Source organism: Heptranchias perlo, chromosome 35 (assembly GCF_035084215.1).
Source record: "Heptranchias perlo isolate sHepPer1 chromosome 35, sHepPer1.hap1, whole genome shotgun sequence".
In the NCBI taxonomy this organism is placed as follows: domain Eukaryota; kingdom Metazoa; phylum Chordata; class Chondrichthyes; order Hexanchiformes; family Hexanchidae; genus Heptranchias; species Heptranchias perlo.
Window position 1 is genome coordinate 13,932,857 of NC_090359.1, and position 13,887 is coordinate 13,946,743.

At 45.1% G+C, this 13,887-nt stretch overlaps 1 long non-coding RNA gene and 1 pseudogene across 1 annotated transcript; one reads left to right on the forward strand and one right to left on the reverse strand.

Annotated features, from left to right (window-relative positions):
- Window positions 1–9: 9 nt before the first annotated feature.
- On the forward strand, window positions 10–582 carry LOC137302088 (uncharacterized). The gene is made up of 3 exons (XR_010958417.1): window positions 10–125; window positions 198–332; window positions 421–582. It is a non-coding gene; the product is annotated as an uncharacterized lncRNA (long non-coding RNA).
- Window positions 583–12,784: 12,202 nt separating this feature from the next.
- LOC137302591 (U2 spliceosomal RNA) lies at window positions 12,785–12,956 on the reverse strand (annotated as a pseudogene).
- Window positions 12,957–13,887: the final 931 nt, after the last annotated feature.

The window sequence follows — 13,887 nt, forward strand, 5'->3', positions numbered from 1 at the left end:
CAGCTGGACCCCATTGGAAGAATCGACCAATGACGTTTGTGCCTGTTGTCAACTGGGCAACTGCAGTGCCACAAGGGATTTCCTCGTTGATTCCAGAGGAAGGAGGGATCTTGTATCTGGACCTGGTAGGACATTGATGCTCTTGATTGTTGGAGGTCACCCTTTACCCTCTCTAACTGGAATGTTTGATATTGCAGGGAGTGATGCTGAATTGAAGTGGGAGGGTGAGGCCTCACTTGGACCCCTGGTCATTCTGGATCCTGATGTGACAGAGCTGGCAACTGAGCCCCTTAATGAGGTTGAGCAAAGGATGCAGGAGAGGTCTCCGGGTGGTGAGTTGGCCGACTGCTAGTTTCCATTTTCCCTCCGTATTTCCTTCACTCACTGACCATTGGTTTTTTTTTGTTCCTTTTTTTTAAGGTGTGGCGTCTGAGGTTGTCCTGATTTTGGCCCTGACTGTGACCGCTGTCTCTCTGATCTCTGCTTCTTTGATTGCCTTGTTCCTGCACAGGAAACACAAGCAAACCCAGTTCAACTAGTTATCAAATGACTAATAAAGCAGTGACTACTTGTATCTTCTAATGGCTGGTTGCTCATTTTTCATTATCTGGCTTCAATCAGCATGCAATGGGTGCTTAATACTGTTAGTAACACTCCGCACTCCTCCACAGTTCCTCCTGTTAGTGAAATGGGTTTTAATGGGTCCATGTAAGTAGTGGCAAAATGGCTGTTAATAGTGTATCCAGTCCAGGGATGGCTGCAGCAATGGGTGAAGGCTTGCCAGGCCCTCATTGTACAAGTCAATGAACTTTGAAGGGACAGTGGGACTGGCCTGAGGTACTGGTGCCAGCTGGTTGATGGCCCAATCATTCCCTTGGTGCTCTGTGGCTATTGATCAGTTGAATCCCCACACAGGCTCCAAACTCCAGTTAAACTTTCCTGTTTGGAGCTAATTGTCCAAACACCAATAGGATTGAAAGTCAGTGGACTTGGAACTCTCTTCCAAGATTGAAGATCTCTGCCGCTGGTGCAAAGATTCTTCTTTCGTGGGGCTGGGACTCCAGGTAGATTTCAAACGCCCAGTGTAAAAGTTAATGTACACGGGCCAATGATGTGCCCAGTGGGTACAGGCACAGAGAGTTCGAGGGACAGCGAGCCCAGCGGTTGTGATGTAACTCCGTTGGATTTGAATTTCACCTGTCTTTTGAGAAGACTGAAGTTTCTTTATGTTCAGCTTCTCCTCACGACAGGCCCTCGGGATTGTACTGTAAGTCGTTAGTCCTATTTTCAGATTACATTATTGTTTCATTCACTGTATTTGAGGGGTGGTCATAGGAACAGGAGTAGGTCATTGAGCCCCTCGAGCCTGGTCCACCATTCAATGAGACCATGGCTGATCTGTGACATAACTCCATATACCTGCCTTAGTCATATCCCTTACCTTCTTTGCATAACAACAAAATTTTAAGCTGAGGTAATAGATTTAACAATTGAGCTAGCATCAACTGCCATTTGTGGAAGAGTGTTCCTAACTTCTCCCACTCTTTGCGTGGAGAAGTGTCTCTTAACTTCACTCCTGAAAGTCCTGTTTCTAATTTTTAGTTTATGTTCCCTGGTCGCTAAACTGGCTGTGTTTTTATAACTTTACAGTGAATTGGGTCCAATCCATGTCTGGGACACCCTTGCCTTGTGAAATACTGAAATTTGTTCATAAAAATATTCAGATTAATAAGAGACTGTTTAACTTTACTGAGCTGGGTTTTTCTTTTTGGTAAATCAGACATTCAGGGGGTCTATTAAACAGGATGGGAGCTGTTAGCAGTAAACACCCTCGCTTCAGACAACATTCTTTGGCAGGTGGAAACCATTCCTCCATTTAAATCAAATCATGGTAATATTTTACTTGAGCTATCATCACTGAAGTTTAGTGTTTAAACATAGCAGGAGATCCAGGCTCGTTCTGTTAAAGTAGAATAACAATAAGTTAGTGGGAACTTTTAACAATAGCAATTCATTTCTGCTCACTGTACACACTGAAGGTGATTTTTCTTCCAGTGGAAACTGCAGTCAGACGGCCCCTCCTCACTTTCACTGAGCTTCCTCACACCATTGATAAATAGTGTTCGGAAACTTTAAACCCAATAGATGACAATACATTCAAGTGTAGTGTAGGTCCATCCTACCCTCTTCTGACTGTTGTCTGATTTACATATAAACATTTCAGGGAGACTTTACAAAGTGCATACACTGGCCAGGTCACCAGGAGAACTACTTTGGGATATTTTTATAATGTTGCAAAAAAATACCATGTAGAAATGCTTCAAGAATTCATTTTCAATGAAGCTTTGGATCTTACAGGACAGAAACAGGTGACTTTCCTCTCTCCCCTCATCCAATTTAATGTTCCTCTGTTCCAAGGTCCTTATACTACTCTCATTTAAAATAATTCATGGAGTCTGTCTGAACAACACTTTCAGGCAGAACTCTACATTGTTTCTTCCCTCTCTGTAAAGATTTTTTTGGAACCATAAACATGTATCTTTTGCCATGTCACATTTGACACTAGAAGTTATAGAATCATAGAAATTTACAGCACAGAAGGAGGCTATTCGGCCATTGTGTCTGTGCCAGCTGAAAAAGAGCTATCCAGCCTGATCGCACTCTTGGTCTTGGTCCGCAGCCTTGTCGGTGACGGCACTTCAAGTGCACATCGAAGTACTTTTTAAAAAGCGATGTGGGTTTCTGCCTCTACCACCCTTTTTAGCCAGTGAGGTCCATACCCACACCACCCTCTGGGTGAAAAAATTTATCCAGAGATCCCCTCCAATCCTTCTACCAATTACTTGAAATATATGCCCCCTGGTTATTGGCCCCTCTGCTAAGGGAAATAGGACCTTAATATCCTTTTTCTAATTTGTTCATGGGATGTGGGCGTCGCTGGCAATGGCAGAATTTATTAGCCATCCCTAATTGTCCTTGAGAAGGTGGTGGTGAGCTGCTGCCTTCTTGAAGTGATGCAGTCTGTGTGGCTCCCAATAATTTTTTTCGGTCAATTAAGGAAGTCATGATGAACCTTTATAAAATACTGGTTCGACCACAACTGGAATATTGTGTCCAGTTCTGGGCACTGCACTTTATTAAAGATGTGAAGGCCTCAGAGAGGGTGCAGAAGAGATTTACTAGAATGATTCCAGGGATGAAAGACTTTAATTATGTGGAGAGACTGGAGAAGCTGGGGTTGTTCTCTTTGGAACAGAGAAGGTTGAGAGGAGAGTTGATAGAGGTATTCAAAATCATAAAGGGTCCAGAGAGAAACTGTTCCCATTGGCTGAAGGGTCAAGAACCAGAGGGCATAGATTTAAGGTGATTGGCAAAAGAACCGAAGGTGATATGATGTAAAACGTTTTTACACAGCGAGTGGTTATGATCTGGAATGCGCTGCCTGAGGGGGTGGTGGAGGCAGATTCAATCATGGCCTTTAAAAGGGAACTGGATAAGTAGTTGAAAGTAAAAAATTTTCAGGGCTACGGGGATAGGGCGGGGGAATGGGACTAGCTGGATTGCTCTTGCACAGAGCTGACATGGACTGGATGGGCTGAATGGCCTCCTTCCATGCTGTAATCTTTCTATGACTCGAAGAGTAAACCGTATGACTCTGCCTAATCATATTTTGATTTTCTAGGTGCCCTGTTACTACGTCCTTAATGATAGATTCCAGCATTTTCCCTAACTATTGATGTCAAGCTAACTAGCCTATAGTTCCCTCTTTTCTCTCTCACTCCTTTCTTAAATGGCGGGGTTACATTTGCTGCCTTGCAATCCACAGGGACCATTCTAGAATCTGGGGAATTCTGTAAGATCACAACCAATGCATCCACTATCTCTGCAGTCACCTCTTTTAAAACCCGAGGATGTCGGCCATCAGGTCCAGGGGGTTTCTCGGCTTTTAGTCCCATTAATTTCTCCAGTACTTTTTCTTTACTAATATTAATTACTTTAAGTTCCTCACTCTCATTAGGCCCTTGGTTCCCCACTGTTTCCGGTATGTTTTTTGTGTCATCTGCTGTGAAGACAGATACAAAATATTTGTTTCACATCTCTGCCATTTCCTTACTCCCCATTATAATTTCTTCTGTCTCTGCCTCTAAGGGACCCACGATTACTTTCACTCATCTCTTCCTTTTCACATACTTGTGGAAGCTCTTACAATCTGTTTTTATATTTCTTGTTGGTTTACTGTCAGATTCAATTTTCTCCCTCTTTATGAATTTTTGGTCATCCTTTGCTGATTTCTAAAACTCTCCCAATCCTCAGGCTAACTACGCTTTTTGACTACATTGTAAGCCTCTGCTTTTCATCTAATATTATCCTTAAATTCTCTAATTAGCCACAATTGTACCACTTTTCCCGTGGAGTTTTATTCCTCAAGGGAATGTATATTAGTTGAGAATTATGAATCATTTCTTTAAATATTTGCCATTGTTTGTCTGCCGTTATATCTTTTAATCTAATTTCCCAATCTACCTCAGCCAACTCGCCCCTCAAACCTACATAATTGGCTTTGTTTGTTTCAGACCCTAGTTTCGGACTTAACCACATCACTCTCAAACTGAATATGAAATTCTATCGTATTATGTTCACTCTCCCCCAGAGGATCCATTACTATAAGTTTATTAATTAACCCTGTCTCATTACACAATACGAGATCTAAAATAGCCTGTTCCCTGGATGGTTCCTCTACCAATTAAGTACTTTTAAAGTCTAGTTGCTGCTTTACTGTCGGAAACACGGCAGTACATTGAACACAGTAAGGTCCCACAAACAGCAATATGATAATGACCAGATCATCTGTTTTAGTGATGTTGGTTGAGGGATAAAAATTATAATTGAATTTAAAAGACCGGTCCAGCAGTAAGATACGGGTTTTCACCCACCTGCCATGTTTCTAAACCCGACCTTACCACTGGGGAAGATACCAAGCAAAGGCTGGGCCAGGGAGGCAGGAACTCTCCACAGGTGGTGGGGAGATCAAGGGAGAATTGCCTAGGTTGCTCTGACACCCTCTTCTCGTGGCTGGATTCAGACCAGAAATGGTGGAGGTCGAAGACCCAGAGAAGGGGAGAAATGGCCTCAGATATAGAAATGACCGAGGCTCAGTGTTCATCACTGTGGAGTAGTTTACAATTCAGCAAATATATTGTCCACACGGAGAAAATTGTCCACCACAGCCAACTTATCAGGCGGGTAGAAGTGAACTCTTCGAGGAGTCGCGTTTCCCTTAAAAACTCTCCAGCCAAATGGTAAAGTCCCTTTAAATTTACAATCCTGCCACACCAGTCATCGCCAGCTTGAATGTGTTGTGTCAGATCCTCTATCCAAGCAGTTTTCTGCTCCTGTCACTGTGACTCATTTCTGTTACACACCAGAGAGAGAGAGAGAATGTACTGCAAGTCTATTTATAAATCTCAGCCCATCTCCCCATCACTCACTGAAACATTGTTGGTGCAGAGGGGTGATTAAGCAACACATATTTCTCCCTGTACCTTTCTGCCAGCTGAAATGTGTCCATTATAATGAGAACAGGTGATGTGCCACATAAGTCCAGTGCCTGGCATGTGATCCTTGGCACATTTATACACAGAGGCACCCTCAGAAAAGGTGGCAAATACCATGGCACTATTTTGGATGGAGAGGGCCTGAGGCTTAATTGCGACAGGCCTTTCCCCACAATATATGTGTGAGTGACAGGAGACACAGACGGAGACACGGGAGAGACAGACGGGGAGAGAGAGACAGACAGACATGGGAGAGACAGACGCAGATATTAAAACGTACCCTTGTTTTAGATGGAGTATGACTTAAAAGCAAAGTAATGCATTGTTTCATTGACTAGTAATGTGGTGAATAGTTACGAATAGACCCGAACTCATTCATAACACCTGCAAGAATAACTTGCAGTTATAGCTTTCCCTCCAGTGGCACATGTGGACTATCATGCAATGTGAAACAGGGTGATTTTAACTCTCCCTGATCGCAGGAGCAGTTAAAATGGAGCAGCTCCATTTCCCGCTCCATTCCCGTCAATCGGCCGTTTTAACGCCACTCATCTTGGCTTTTAACGAGTCTCCCGCCGGACTCCTCGGTCACATCATAACCCCTGAAATTTAACCCACTTCTGAGCAGGGAGGCCACCCCGCAGGGGGAACCTGTCGAGAAGCCTGCAAGACACACTGAGGTAAGTTTAAAAAATAAACTGACCTTTGAGTAAATAAGGAGAAATTGTTTCCACTGACAGGAGGGTTGATAACCAGAAAAAAACAGATTGAAGATAAATGACATCTAATCCGAATACATTGGGCCCGGGGTTACCAGGGCTGCGGATTCTCGGCGGGGGGGCTATCGGGCACGTGGGTAACGCGCCCGGTGAAATCAGTCAGCTCCCCGCGCGATCGTAGCATAATTGGATCCACTTACCTGGTCTTCCGGGTTCCCCACTGCTGATCTGCGCGTCGGGCGGACTGCGCGTGCACAGTCAGATCCGTCAGCTGGAGGAGCTCTATTTAAAGGGGCAGTCCTCCACTGACACATGCTGCAACAAATAGAAAAAATTACAGCATGGAGCAGCCCAGGGGGAAGGCTGCTCCCAGTTTAATGATGCCTCACTCCAGGTATCAATACATGGGGTGAGGTGAAGGGGGAGGACCGAGATCGACCCCCCCCCCCGCCCCCCCGGCGGGCGGGAGGAAGCGGCATGCCTCTGCCACCAGGAAGGCCTGGCTCGAGGTGGCAGAGGAGGTCACCAGCACCACCAACATATCGCCCACCTGCATACAGTGCAGGAGGCGCTCCAATGACCTCAGTAGGTCAGCCAAAGTGAGTACACTTACTCATTCCCCTACACTCCATCTGCCACATCACTGACCCCACCCCACATCTCCTTCTGCACTGCCAACACGACTCTGTCACATCACCCCTCATACCCACTCAAACCTCATCCTCATCTTACCTGCACCTACTCACCTCGCCAGTACTCATCCCGCCACTACCACTCAACCCAATCCTCATACAATGTCATGGCTCTATCTCATACTCACCCTCTCATGCATCTCTTTCACAGTCAGCCTCACTCAACCTGCCACTACCTGTGCTGCAGCCACAGGGCATGCATCACATATGTGCAGCAGGAAGCGTAAGGCAAACGTGTCGTGAGCATGAAGGGGATGCACAAGGGTGTTTGAGGGTTTGTCATGGTGTTTACCTGTATTTAATTTCTGAGCAACTCACATCACAGATTATATTGGCACCACTGCTGCCATGTCTTCGCGAATCTTGTCTGGTTTGTGCAATAATGCCCTTTCCTGAGGATCACTATGAAGACCCACAACTGATGCCACCCATTGTGTCACTGCAGAGTGGGTGTAGGTGTATTTGCAGGGCTCTTTTGTGCAGACAGCTGAGAGACGTCAGCGATGTCCCCGGTTGCACCCTGGAAGGATGCGGAGGAGAAGTTGTTGAGGGCAGTGGTGACTTTGACAGCGACAGGTAAGAAGATGGTGCTCGGGCCAGCCAGGAGCAGCTTGGCATGAAGGAGGCTGCAGATGTCCACGACTACATGTCGAGTGACTCTGAGCCTCCGTGTGCACTGCTGCTCAGAGAGGTCCAGGAAGCTGAGCCTCGGTCTGTGGACCCTGTGGCGAGGGTAGTGCCCTCTGCGACTCATCTCTATCTGCGGTAGCCCTCCCTCCTGCTGTACAGGTGGACGTGTCACAGCGCACTGTTGTGGAGCTCCACGTGTCAGAGGTGGACGGTGAGGCTGGTGATGCTGTTCGCCCTCCGAGGAGGTCATGACTGCAGCTAAGGCGGCCCCCATCCGGAAGATGTACATCTGAGGGGGTCCGCAAGGTAGGTACATATCTCTGGACCCCGGGGTAAGTGTGCAAGTTGGTGACTTTGGTTGTCAGGAGGAGGGTGGTGGAGGCCAAACTTTGTCCCAAGTGACTGAGTGGCCTCCTGCAATGGGTGAGGGTCTCCCCCACCCCCAACCTGTCAAATGGACCTTTGCTGCTGCCACAGGCTGACAGCTGCAACAGGTCCATTTGAACTGGGAGTGTTTCCCCCAGTGCGGGAAACAGTCCCAGTTTCCTTTAAAATCCCACCCCTCCTCACATAATCCCTGAATCAGGTCAGTTAATGACCTGAACAAGCAAAATAAATACATTCAAGTGGCATCCCGCTGGCTATAATTGCCTGTGGGATTCCCACCAGCGGGGGCTGCGCGCGCACGCCGGCGCGTTAGTGGGGAACCCGGAAGTGCGTGGTCCCACTCCGGGATTTCCCGATTTTCGGGGCCCCCCCGCCAGGAACGCACCCGATAGCGGGTGCTAAAATGCTGCCCATTATATACAAGATGGGTAAAAAGAGTTAAGATACAGATTAGCCATGATCTAAATGAATGGCAGAACAGAATTGCGGGAATGAATGATCTACTCCTGAGGGTGAGCGTGCAGTTCAATGGGCCCTTCCTCTCACTTGATTCAGTTCTATGGGCGCCTACAGTCACTGGGGGACAGTTCCATGGACCCTGACAGTCACTGGGGTACAGTTCCATGGACCCTGACAGTCACTGGGGTACAGTTCCATGGACCCTGACAGTCACTGGGGTACAGTCCCATGGGCGATGATTCTCACTGGGGTACAGTTCCATGGGCGATGATTCTCACTGGGTACATTTCCATGGGCACCTACTCTCACTGAGGTACAGTTCTGTACACTCTGACTCTCACTGGGGTACAGTTCTGTGCACTCTGGCTCTCACTGGGGTACAGTTCTATGCACCCTGACTCTCACTGGGGAACAGTTCTATGCACCCTGACTCTCACTGGGGAACAGTTCCATGCACCCTGACTCTCACTGGGGAACAGTTCCATGAGGACCTACTCTCTCAGTTCCATGGACATTGTCTGTCACTCGAATACTATTCTGTGGATCCTGACACACTCTGCGAACAGTTCCATGAACACTGACACTGGGATACAGTTTCACGGACACTGACTCTCACTGGGATACAGTTCCATGGACACTGACTCTCACTGGGATACAGTTCCATGGACACTGACTCTCACTGGGATACAGTTCCATGGACACTGACTCTCACTGGGATACAGTTCCACGGACACTGACACTCACTGGGATACTGTTCCACGGACACGGTCTCTCACTGGGATACTGTTCCACGGACGCTGTCACTAATAATGAAATACCATGGATGAATAAAGAGATAAGATCAGAATTGAAACTAAAGAAAAAGGCATACACTCAGCACCTGGACAATAAAGAAGAGGATGACAAAAGGGAATACGAAGAGGTTAGGAAATAAGTTTAAAAAACCTATTCGGAAGGCAAAGAGGAATTACAAAATTAAATTATCAAAAAATACTTTTTAAAAAGTAAAGTATTCTACAGACACATAAATAACAAAAGGAAAATCATGATAGGGGTAGGGCCACTAAGGGATGCACAAGGTAAACTCACAGGTAACGGCAGAAATGTGGAATCATTACTTTGCCTCAATATTGACACTAACAAGATGGATAAGACATTAGAAGCAGAAATCAAAAATGTTGGAAAGACATTTATGATAGAAAAGGGGAGATAATTGATAAATGAGTCAAACATAGAAAAGAATAGAAGGATATGCTGATAGGTTTAGATGAAGTACCTGAACTATCTCCTCCTTGAAGGCCTCCCTTTGCTCTTTAACTGTTTTACCTGATAATCTTTGTTCCCATTCCATAAGGGCCAGATCCCTTTTCAACTCACTGAATTTAACCCTCTTCCGGTTAAGTATCTTCAACTTTCATTGTCCTTGTACTTTTCCATAATTACTCTAAACCTAATCATATTGTGATCACTGTTTCCAAAACACTCTCCCATTGAAACTTGCTCCACTTCATTCCCCAGAACTAGATCCAGCACTGCTTCCTTCCTCGTTAGGCTGGAAACATACTGATCAAGAACCTCAGACATTTACAAAAGCTGAAACTATCCCAGCAGCTCAATCCAATACAGCACCTCCAACTAACCCAGTAACTTAAGCTAAAACTGCACTTGCAGTAAATAGATTACCTCAAACTTAAGATGCTGCCCTAAGTAATCCAGCACCTCAACATAATCTAATACCTCAAGCAAAAACAGCACCTCAGACCAGCCCAGAACCTCAAAATAACCTAATACTTCAAAATAATACAGCCTCCAAACTAATCCAATACCTCAAGCTAACCTAGCACCTCAAGTTAGTCCAGCACCTTAACCTAACCTTGCTCTTCAAGTAGTACAGTACCTCTAACTGGCCCAGCACCTCAAGCTAATACAGCACCTCAAGCTAATACCATGTATCTCTGAAACTGACCACAGCACCCTGAAACTGACTCTGGTACTGCAAACTGGGTTCAGGGACCATAACTGAGGCAGTGTTCAATGACTGACTATCCCATCTCCCCAAATGAGTCAGCATCCTAAAGCTGTCCACAATATGCCCCAAACCGATCACATCATCCGCAAAAAAACACAATACCCAGAAACTGACCCAGCCCCCACACACTTACCTCACCATCCACACATTGATCAAACACCCAAAGCTAACGATCGCATCACACATTGGGCTTCTGCATCCTGTAAAATGATAACTGCACTGTCACAGCAAACCACAGCATCTGTAAACGGACCTTAAACAGTGCACATTACCCCAATACTGAGCAGAGAAACCCCAAACCACAACACCCACAAACTGACACAGAACAACAAACATAGACAACGATCTCTGATGACTCAACACGCCCAGACTGATGCCAACACTGAGGGATTGTAGAAATCTCTGACGCTCAGCCTTCGGTCTCAGCCTTGTCATGTGGGTTCATTCTGGGTTCGAGATATGTTTCGTGCGTTGAATATTTTTAGGCTGATGAATCAGTGTAAGACTTTAGTTCAATCTTGGATTCTGGGCTTGTTTTCAGTTTCAACACAAATTTGGGTTCTTGGCTTTTCTTTATGTTTATAATTCATTTTACATGAGTTGGTCACTTTAGAATTGGGATTGGTTCAGGGTCCCAGTTCAGTTTTATAATCTGGGTTAGTTTGGTCAATTTGAGATTCTGTGTTGTTTTGAGTTTCTGGCTCAGTATCTGGTTGTAACATGCTGCACACAAACTGACCATAAGAGCTCCAATTAACTCAGGACCCTCAAGACTAACATTCTCCACGCATCCAAAAACACCCAGCACTGCAAAATATTCCACAGGACCCCGGCAAAGACTGATACTCACAGACTGATCTCGATGATCCCTAACATTACATCATATCTCAAAAACAGCAGAAGAGCCTGAAACAAACGACAGAACTAACAAGTGAACCAGTGGAGTCAGCTAGGGTTCTGGGCCAGGTCGGGTTTCCAGGTCTGCTTGGTGTTTCGGGTCTGCTTTGGGTTTGCTGTATTTTAATATTCTGAGTCCGTTCAGGATAATGGATCAGTTTAGGGTTTAGATCAGCCTGTGATTCTGAGTTGGTTGCAGTTTTGCTTTGGTTCCGGGTTCCAGGTCAGTTTAGGATTCTGGAACAGTTTAACGTTCTTCCACTCTGAGAGGGAAATCCAGAGGACCGGAGCTCTTGGATTGACTCGAGTTCCTTTGGAACTGCAACAATTTAGGCGACGGAAAGTGTCAGTATGAGGGTCTGGGTCAGTTTATGTTTCGGTACAGGTTTAGGGTTTTATCTTCGATTTAGGGATCTGGATCACTGGGTTTTGGGATGTTTAGGGTATCCAGTCATTTCAATTTACATATTAATTTGGGGCTTAATGTGAGTTTAGAATTGTGGGTTACTTTGTAGTTATGTTGAATGTAAGATTCTGGATCATTTTCAGGTTCTGACTCAGTATTTCGTTGATGGTCAGTTTAGGGTACCTGTCACTTTTGGGATTCTGGATCAGTTTCGGGTTCCAGGTCAGTTTAAGTTTCTGGGTCACTCGGGGTTCGTGAGCTGATTTAGGGTTTTGTGCAGCTTAGTGTTTTTGGTCTCTAAAGTACTTTGGATCAGAGGGTCTCAAGAAGGGCAGAGGGCTCTTGTTCACAGGGAGTTCTGTGTATGTTCAGGATTCCAGGGCACTTTTATGTTCCAGATCAAGTTGAGGTTGTTCAGAAGTTTGGGCATTCATGTTCAATTCAGTTTAGTTTGGGTTCAGGTAGGGTTTGTGTCTCTGGGTCATTTTACAGTTCCTGGTTTATTTGAGGTTTGTATGTGAGTTTAGGGTCTTCCAGTGTTGGGCACCGTGTTGTTTCGGTTTGAGGATCAGATTGAGAGTTGTTGCTTGTTTTGTTCAGAGTCATTGTTGGGTTCTGGTTAAGTTTAGGTTTGTGACTCGCTCTGGTTCTGCTTCAGTTTGGGGAAATGGTTCAGTGTCTGATTAAGGGTTAGTTTGGGGATTTAGGTCAAGTTATGTTTCAGTGTCAGTTTTGGATTGTAACATTGTGTGTTTGCCTTGTCGTGCAAGTGTCTACAGAAGATTGGGGTTCTGGGTCACTTTGTAATTCTGGTCAGTTTAGGTTTCAGGTCCAGTTTGGAAATCTTCAATATCATTTCCACCTCAATATTTATCTAGTTAATCTTCACAGCTTTAATTGAGGATTTATTCCACATTTTTTTTAAGTACAAAATATCAACTTTATTCTCAGTAATAATACATACAGAGACACTGGAAAAACCTGTTTTTCATTTTGAATATCTCCCCACAGGGAGGTGCACCGTTCCCAGAGACACTGCAATACTGGGTCGATGCGTGGAGTGGACGGAGCAAGCCCCTATTCCATCTCCCTGTTCCAAAAATCAAATTAATATACGGTCCCCAGATAAGGGACGTATCAGATATTAAACTGATAAGAACAGATTTTTTTTTCAAAAAATATACTTTATTCATAAAATTTGTAACACTACTTGCAATACAGTTGTCATCACATTTCAAACATACACAATACAGATTATACAATTTGCAAGATACATAAAGTACAGTTCAATTATGATTCCAACAATACAGTTACACATTGTTCATAATTACAGTTCATGACACTCTAGGGTGCCTTATTGCATTACAATCAATAAGCTTATTGATTACAGATTCATTGCAGTACATTACGATTCATTACATAAATTTGTATTTTACATTCTGCCCGAGGTGGGTTTTCCCTGATTGCAGCCCCTCGGTTTACAATTGCGGGAGAGCTCTAAACGATAGCCTTTCCCCACAGAGCCTTTGCGGCGGCCGCACCCAGCTTCAGTGCATCCCTGAGCACGTAGTCCTGGACCTTGGAATGTGGCAGTTGAAAAACACTCGGTCGAGGACAGCTCCTTGCACTGGAAGACCAGCAAGTTTCGGGCAGACCAAATGGCATCTTTCACCGAGTTGATGGTCTTCCGGCAGCAGTTGATATCTGTCTCGGAATGCTTCCCTGGGAATAGCCCATAAAGCACAGAATCATGTGTTACAGAACTGCTCCCTTGAGGGAGAAACTAGAACCAGGGGCCACAGTTTAAAAGTAAGGGGTCTCCCATTTAAGATGGAGATGAGGAGAATTTTTTCTCTGAGGGTCGTGAGTCTGTGGAACTCCCTTCCCCGGAGAGCAGTGGAGGCAGTGTCATTGAATATTTTTAAGGCTAAGTTGGATAGATTCCTGATTAACAAGGGAGTCAAAGGTTATCATAGGTAAATGGGAAACTACGGTTGAGATCACAATCAGATCAACCATGACCTTATCAAATGGCAGAGCAGGCTCGAGGGGCTGAATGGCCTACTCCTGCTCTTAATTTGTATGCATGAACCTGGACAGATACCACTGCATC